The sequence below is a fragment of the Artemia franciscana genome, chromosome 14 (genome assembly GCF_032884065.1).
Source record: "Artemia franciscana chromosome 14, ASM3288406v1, whole genome shotgun sequence".
Taxonomy (NCBI): Eukaryota; Metazoa; Arthropoda; class Branchiopoda; order Anostraca; family Artemiidae; genus Artemia; species Artemia franciscana.
This window is the reverse complement of record NC_088876.1, coordinates 16,896,483-16,902,575: the sequence shown is the minus strand read 5'-3', so window position 1 is coordinate 16,902,575 and position 6,093 is coordinate 16,896,483. Positions and strand designations below refer to the sequence as shown.

The window sequence follows — 6,093 nt, the reverse complement described above, 5'->3', positions numbered from 1 at the left end:
ATTCCGCTGAAAAGATTGCTAATGCTATGAAGGTAGGAAATAGTCTACTTGAAACAAGCGTTAAGTCAAAGAGGTTCTTAGGAGTTCTGCGATTTGTCCCAAATGATTTTAAAGCAGAAGATGTGGCTAAGTTGATCCCATCCTGCGAAAAAGCTTAGTAGATCGGTCAGTTCCGCACTTTTAGACCTTATTTCCCGTCAAAAGAAGCCTTGGAGCCTAATATGAAGGAACCTCTCAAGATCGGTTTTGAATACTTTCGTATTGATGTTTTTCAAACATTACCATGCCGTTGTTTCAAATGCCACCATGTAGGACATCTGGCGGCCGATTGTCATAATGCCGAGGTCTGTTCCGAGTGCGCAGGCTCCGACCATATAAGTACCAAAGAGCAGCCATGCATGCAGAAAAAAAGTTGTGTTGTGTGCAAAGCTTCGGGTCACTCATGTTATTCAGTGTCCTGTCCCAAAAATCGGAAATTGACTGCTGAACAGTACAAATCTAACATCTTTCAATGAATATTGATGGTTTTCTTTCTGTTATGTCATGGAATTTTAACAGTAGCATTCTTGATAAACTACCAGTCCAGGAAAATTTACGCGAATCCTTTAGTGTCATCTGTATTCAGGAACACTTTTTGACGGATTTGAATTCTCAGCTTTTTTGCCCTTCCTCTAATGTAACAGTACATCTCTCTCCTACAAGAAGATTTAAAGCTAAAGGAAGGCCAAGCGTTGGTTTAGCCGTTCTGACAACTTGTCAATCAGAATTGCTTGAAATGTGTGATTGCTATCTTGCTCTGACGGTTGATAACTTGGTAATAGTCAATCTTTATCTTCCAACCAATTACAGGGACGAAGCTTCTGAAAGAAAATTTGCTATTACTTGCAGAAAGGTGGCCAAACTGTTAAAAAAATCGAGAAGATGAACAGAAAGTGTATACTTATTGGAGACTTTAACTTTGATCTACTTGAGACTTCAAGTGCTAGAGCCGAAACGTTTCTATCTATTCTACCAACCGGTTACTCGATTGTACCGAAAGACCGAAATTATTCGTTTATTTCAACTTTTGGAAACAATTCTAATCTTGGCCATGTAGTCTTTCTCCATCCTCCCAATCCAGATCTTATTGTGAAAGTCGGTTTGGAAGGCGAATATAGTGACCATATCCCTTTGTTCCTGTCGATCTCCATCCGAGATGCTCCCTCTTCTGAATTTGTCGAAGAAATCTAAATTTTTACGTGTTAAAGCTTGGGACAAGATTGATAAGGGTATCTCCCAAGGGGAGTGTGACTTCATGCTAGATCAAATCCGAGTTCCGTTTCAACTGCTCCAACGGCAACCTGGGATGGACAAGTCTGACATTCGTATTGAACTGAATTTTTATTTAGCGCAGATTACCCACGCTCTAAAAATTGCCGAAAAATTCGCTGTCCCTGTGAGAACGTGTAGGTCTGGAACCGAAAAATTTGGATGGTCCAGTAACAAGAGCCTAAAATCCGCTTGTCAGTCCTTTAAATTTTGGTTACGGTTGTGGAATGATTGTGATAAACCTAGTGGCACTGAAAGCGCCACTTTCAGAGGGAGCTCAAAGCTCACCGGATTGGCCAAAGTGTTGCAATTGCTGAATCGATCGCGAATGACCCTAATAAGTTATGAAAAACGCATTTGGCAAATAATAAAACTCGGGAAAGCAAAATTACAATTAGTGAGTACAAGTGGCATTCACATTTCAAAAGTCAGTTCACCGAACCTGACGTTAACATTCTCAAGAAATTTGAAACGGATTTGAATAATCGCTTACGGACTCCTAGACCGGGTATCTTTTTAGTAAATTCTAGTGAATTACGTGATGTTATACGAAAGCTGAACAAAAGACAGTCTATGGGTTATGATGGTATATCCGTCCTTCATTTACAAAATGGATCCGATAAGCTTATGTGTCATATTTCTTTGTTGTACCAAATGATTGCTGCGGTATAGTTCGAGATTCTTTTTGTTTCGGTCGTATTTCACCGATTCTAAAAAAAGGGAAGGATCCGTTTGAATGCTCATCGTATCGACCTATAACTGTTTCAAGCGTTTTTGCGAAGGTGTTTTAATTGCTTATAATTAATAACCTACATTCTATCTCTTATTATATCCTCACCAGTTTGGCTTCCAGCCTAAGCTTGGTTGCTTCCATGCTCTAAATTGTCTGTGCAATTTGTTGATCGATACAGATAAATCCGGTGGTACTCTAGCGCTTGGAACATACGATGTTAGTAAAGCATTTGATTCGTTGTTGCATCCCCAAGCAATGAATGAGCTTTAGAACCGTGGTGTATCGCTAGACTTTTGTACATGTACCGCCATATGAAAGCAAAAATACGTATATCTGGAAGCAATTTGCTGACTTGATGATATGCCAATTCATATCGGGGCTAAGCAGGGTGTGGTTACTTCTCCCACGATTTATAATAATGCAACTCTTCCAGCTCAGTGCCAACTTTCTTCGTGCTGTATATATAAAGGTACCGATTTGTCGATATTATGTTATGCAGATGACGTTTTTAATATTAGTAGGACTATCAGTGGGCTAGAAAAATGCTTTTTGGAGATATGTAAAAACTACAGTGATATTGGACTTTCCCTAAATGCTGAAAAATGTGATGTTTTAATTTTTAATGAAATAGATACGACTAAATCAGATAATATATCTATAAATCTGAATTGTACAGAAGTAAAGCCTTGGGTTAAGTTGAAATATCTTGGCCTTCCTATTGGAAAAAATCTGAGAAAGTATGGAAACGAAAATCCGTCGTACATATGGTACAATTGTTAGTTCTCAGTTCCATTTGAATAGAGCCCATCTTGCGAGAATTTACAATAGAGTCGTCCTGCCACATATTCTGAATTTAGTACCGTTTTACCCTATATTTAGTGAATCTGACAATCTTAGGATGAAACGCGTTCTCTTCAAATTTGCTAAGTTTCTATTGCGAGTTCCTCCGTGGACCCGCAACTCCTATTTGATGAAAAAACATAGCTTGTCTGACCCGTGTGCTAAGTTAGCTGAGCTTAATGTACACATGTGCAATAAGCAAACCAGCCATGAATGGCAAAATTTTGTTTTTTCACGTGGAATTATTTTTGTTTGTATTTAGAATGTAATTACGACATGTTGTTTCTTTCTTCTTTTTTTCCTTTTTTTTCAATGTACTCCATCACTTCATTATTTTGTATGATGGGTTATAAATAAATACATACATACATACATAGAGAATATGCAGTTCAAATTAAAGATTATAATTCCAGTATTATGATGAAGTTTGTGTTTTTCATATAGGAGTATGGCTATGCTCCAATGTCACTATGATAATTGTGAATAGTGGGAAAATAACTATCCTGGTATGATTACAAAGAAATCTATAGGGCACTTGATTTTTATCTAATTATTTTGATATTGATATTGTTTGATATTGATATTGACCCGTTGACCCCGTTGTTTGATATTGAGATTGATATTGTTTCGGTTTTTTATTGTTTTTGGAAAAAATGCTTTAATTGTTTGAACCATAAGAGAGTATGGTTTCTACTGGTTACTATGGTTCATGATACTGGTTCCTTGCAGCTCCTGGTATTGCTTAAGCAAATAGAAACAAGTTGTTTCCTAGTATGAATGAAAAATTGTCCTTTAGCTTACAAATATACACAATAACCATGACGTTACAGTATATTGTAAGAAATATAATCCTGACTTTGTACTTCAAGATACATTCATGATTAATCCTAATGATCCAGCACCTCCAATTTTTTCGACGATGGGCATTTTCATATAGAAGACGAGATTTAAGTTCAATAAGTTCTGTTCTCTTTGTGTTCTTATAGCCAATACATATAATGAAAAGCTAATATAATCATCAGACTCAGCAGGATATATGCCTCGTTGAAACTATTATAGTTGATCTGGCTAAAGTTTTAATCTTAGCCAGTTCAATCACTTTGCTACACTAGGTGACAGCAGGAGATTTAGTCGACATTGGCTTTTGAAATATAACAAACTGTGTATTTCTTGCCGTTCTCAATTTGTCCCTCGTCTAATTTGCAGACTCTATTCTGAATATGAGTTGCACTTTAGAGCGCATTATCTGCGTTTTCAAATCGCTTAAATTCGGCAAGGTAAAAATCAGCCTTGAATTGAATGCTGAGAAATCTAAAGCTGTACTCTTCATCTGGTAGCGAACACCCCCAGAGGATATTTTTCTAGGCGAACAGTAGGATCAGGCCAATCAGCCATATCACTTACCATGGTCTACTCATTGGTTCTTTGATAAAGCACGCACGACAACTCCCAATGAACGACATTGAACGTCGAGTCGGGCTGTCGTATGCATCTTTCGTCCCAAATAATCTACGTTTTAACCACCGTCTTATTTCGAAATTTTTAACTCCATCGCTCTACCACATTAATTATGCATTGCACCCACGGCCGTATCCAGGGAGTTATGACAAATAGCACCTAAAGTCCTCCCCCCCCCCCAAAAAAAAAATCCCCTTAAAGTTTGCCTGACTAAAAAAACGTAACAAAATAAATATAAGAAAAAGGTTTGATACGTTGTTTTAAGTTTCTTGTAATCAAACCCGGAAAAAAAACCCTCGCCAAAAAATTCCTAATAAATCATTGATAGCACAATTTTAGAAAATGTTTACAAGTTCAGGTAAGTTAAAACACCTCTCAGTTTTCTTTCACATTGCAAAATAACCTCTATGTTTCCCCCGGAGACTCGAAACTTATCTTGACAGAAATTTCAACTTAGCTGACCCCGTTATCTCTGAAGAAAAACCATTGTCTGCCACCGTCCTTGGACATCGGTACTAAACCAATAGCTTATTGAAGTACTTGTTCTGTTTTGTAATTCTTTCTTCTTGTGGTTATTTTGGTTTTTCTTTATTATCCCTCTCAATTTTCCTTTGTTTATGCTCAGTCTTCCTGTTTTATTTGATGAATTTGCAAATTAATGATAATACACTTGCTTCAAACTCGTGTGTTTGTGACTCTTATTTTTATAGGAATTGCAACCAATGCCACATGATGTACACGAGAAACTATTTTGACACCCCATCTTGTGGAAAATCATGTGCAGCCGGTAGTGTTTTCAACGATTGCACAGACATTGCTCAAATTGCACCATTTGTCATTGATCCCTTAAACCCCGGAGTGAGACCTTTACTTAACCAGAGAAGAATACACAGGGCAGAGCAAAAAAGAAAGACTTTTCCAAAGTTTTGCAGGATGGGAGTATGCATCTAACTCAGAATATTAGTTTCCTTTTATTCCTTTTATTTATTTTACTGTTTAACAATTTCTTATTCTTTGTCTTAGCCTAAAAATAAATTATGTATGAAGCTGCTTTGTTATTTCCTTGTCTCTCACTTCAAAATATTAAACTATCTGAAATGGTAAAGACTCATCTTGCATAAATTTGTATTTGTCATAAAGTTTTTTTTCAGAGACCAGACCGCCAAAAAGTAGTAGTTTTCTTTTTTAAATCAAGTGGGTTTTGTAGAAAAACTGAAAAATGTTTTAAATTGTCACAAGTGACTAATTTACAAACAAAATGCTGAATTACATTTGCTTTTCCATAAGGTATATCTTCATCCTAGTTTTTTTATTTTTACCTCTTATTTCTGAATTGACATAGCCAAAGCTGTTGACCTTGTCAGTAGGATATATTTCGATTGACTATGTTTCGTCTTAAGAGTCATAACATATTCATTTCAGTCGATTTTTTAATGTGGATAATTCAAATCCATAGAGTGACCGTTCCTAAGTTGTTCTCTTCTTCGTTACTATTTCGATACTAGCTTCGATGCTATTTCTGCTAGGGGGATATCCTATTTTATTAATACTTATTACCCCTTCCCCTTTTCTCCTCATATCTAAGTTGAACAATTTTTTTATTTATTATCAATTTTTTGTTTCACTGCCTTTTATATTGGCTTAAGTTTTTTTTAGCTATCATAATTTTATAAATACGGAAGTTTTTATCTATTATTATGCCAAAGTTTTTATCTGAGAGATTTAGGTAACTTAAGGTTTCCATAGTATGTTTG

General features: G+C 36.2%; 1 long non-coding RNA gene across 1 annotated transcript; it reads left to right on the top strand.

The window, feature by feature from the left end:
• The first annotated feature begins 2,321 nt into the window (after nt 1-2,321).
• On the top strand, nt 2,322-5,390 carry LOC136035400 (uncharacterized). Its single transcript, XR_010619413.1, has 2 exons — nt 2,322-2,510; nt 5,050-5,390. It is a non-coding gene; the product is annotated as an uncharacterized LOC136035400 (long non-coding RNA).
• The last annotated feature ends 703 nt before the right edge of the window (nt 5,391-6,093 follow it).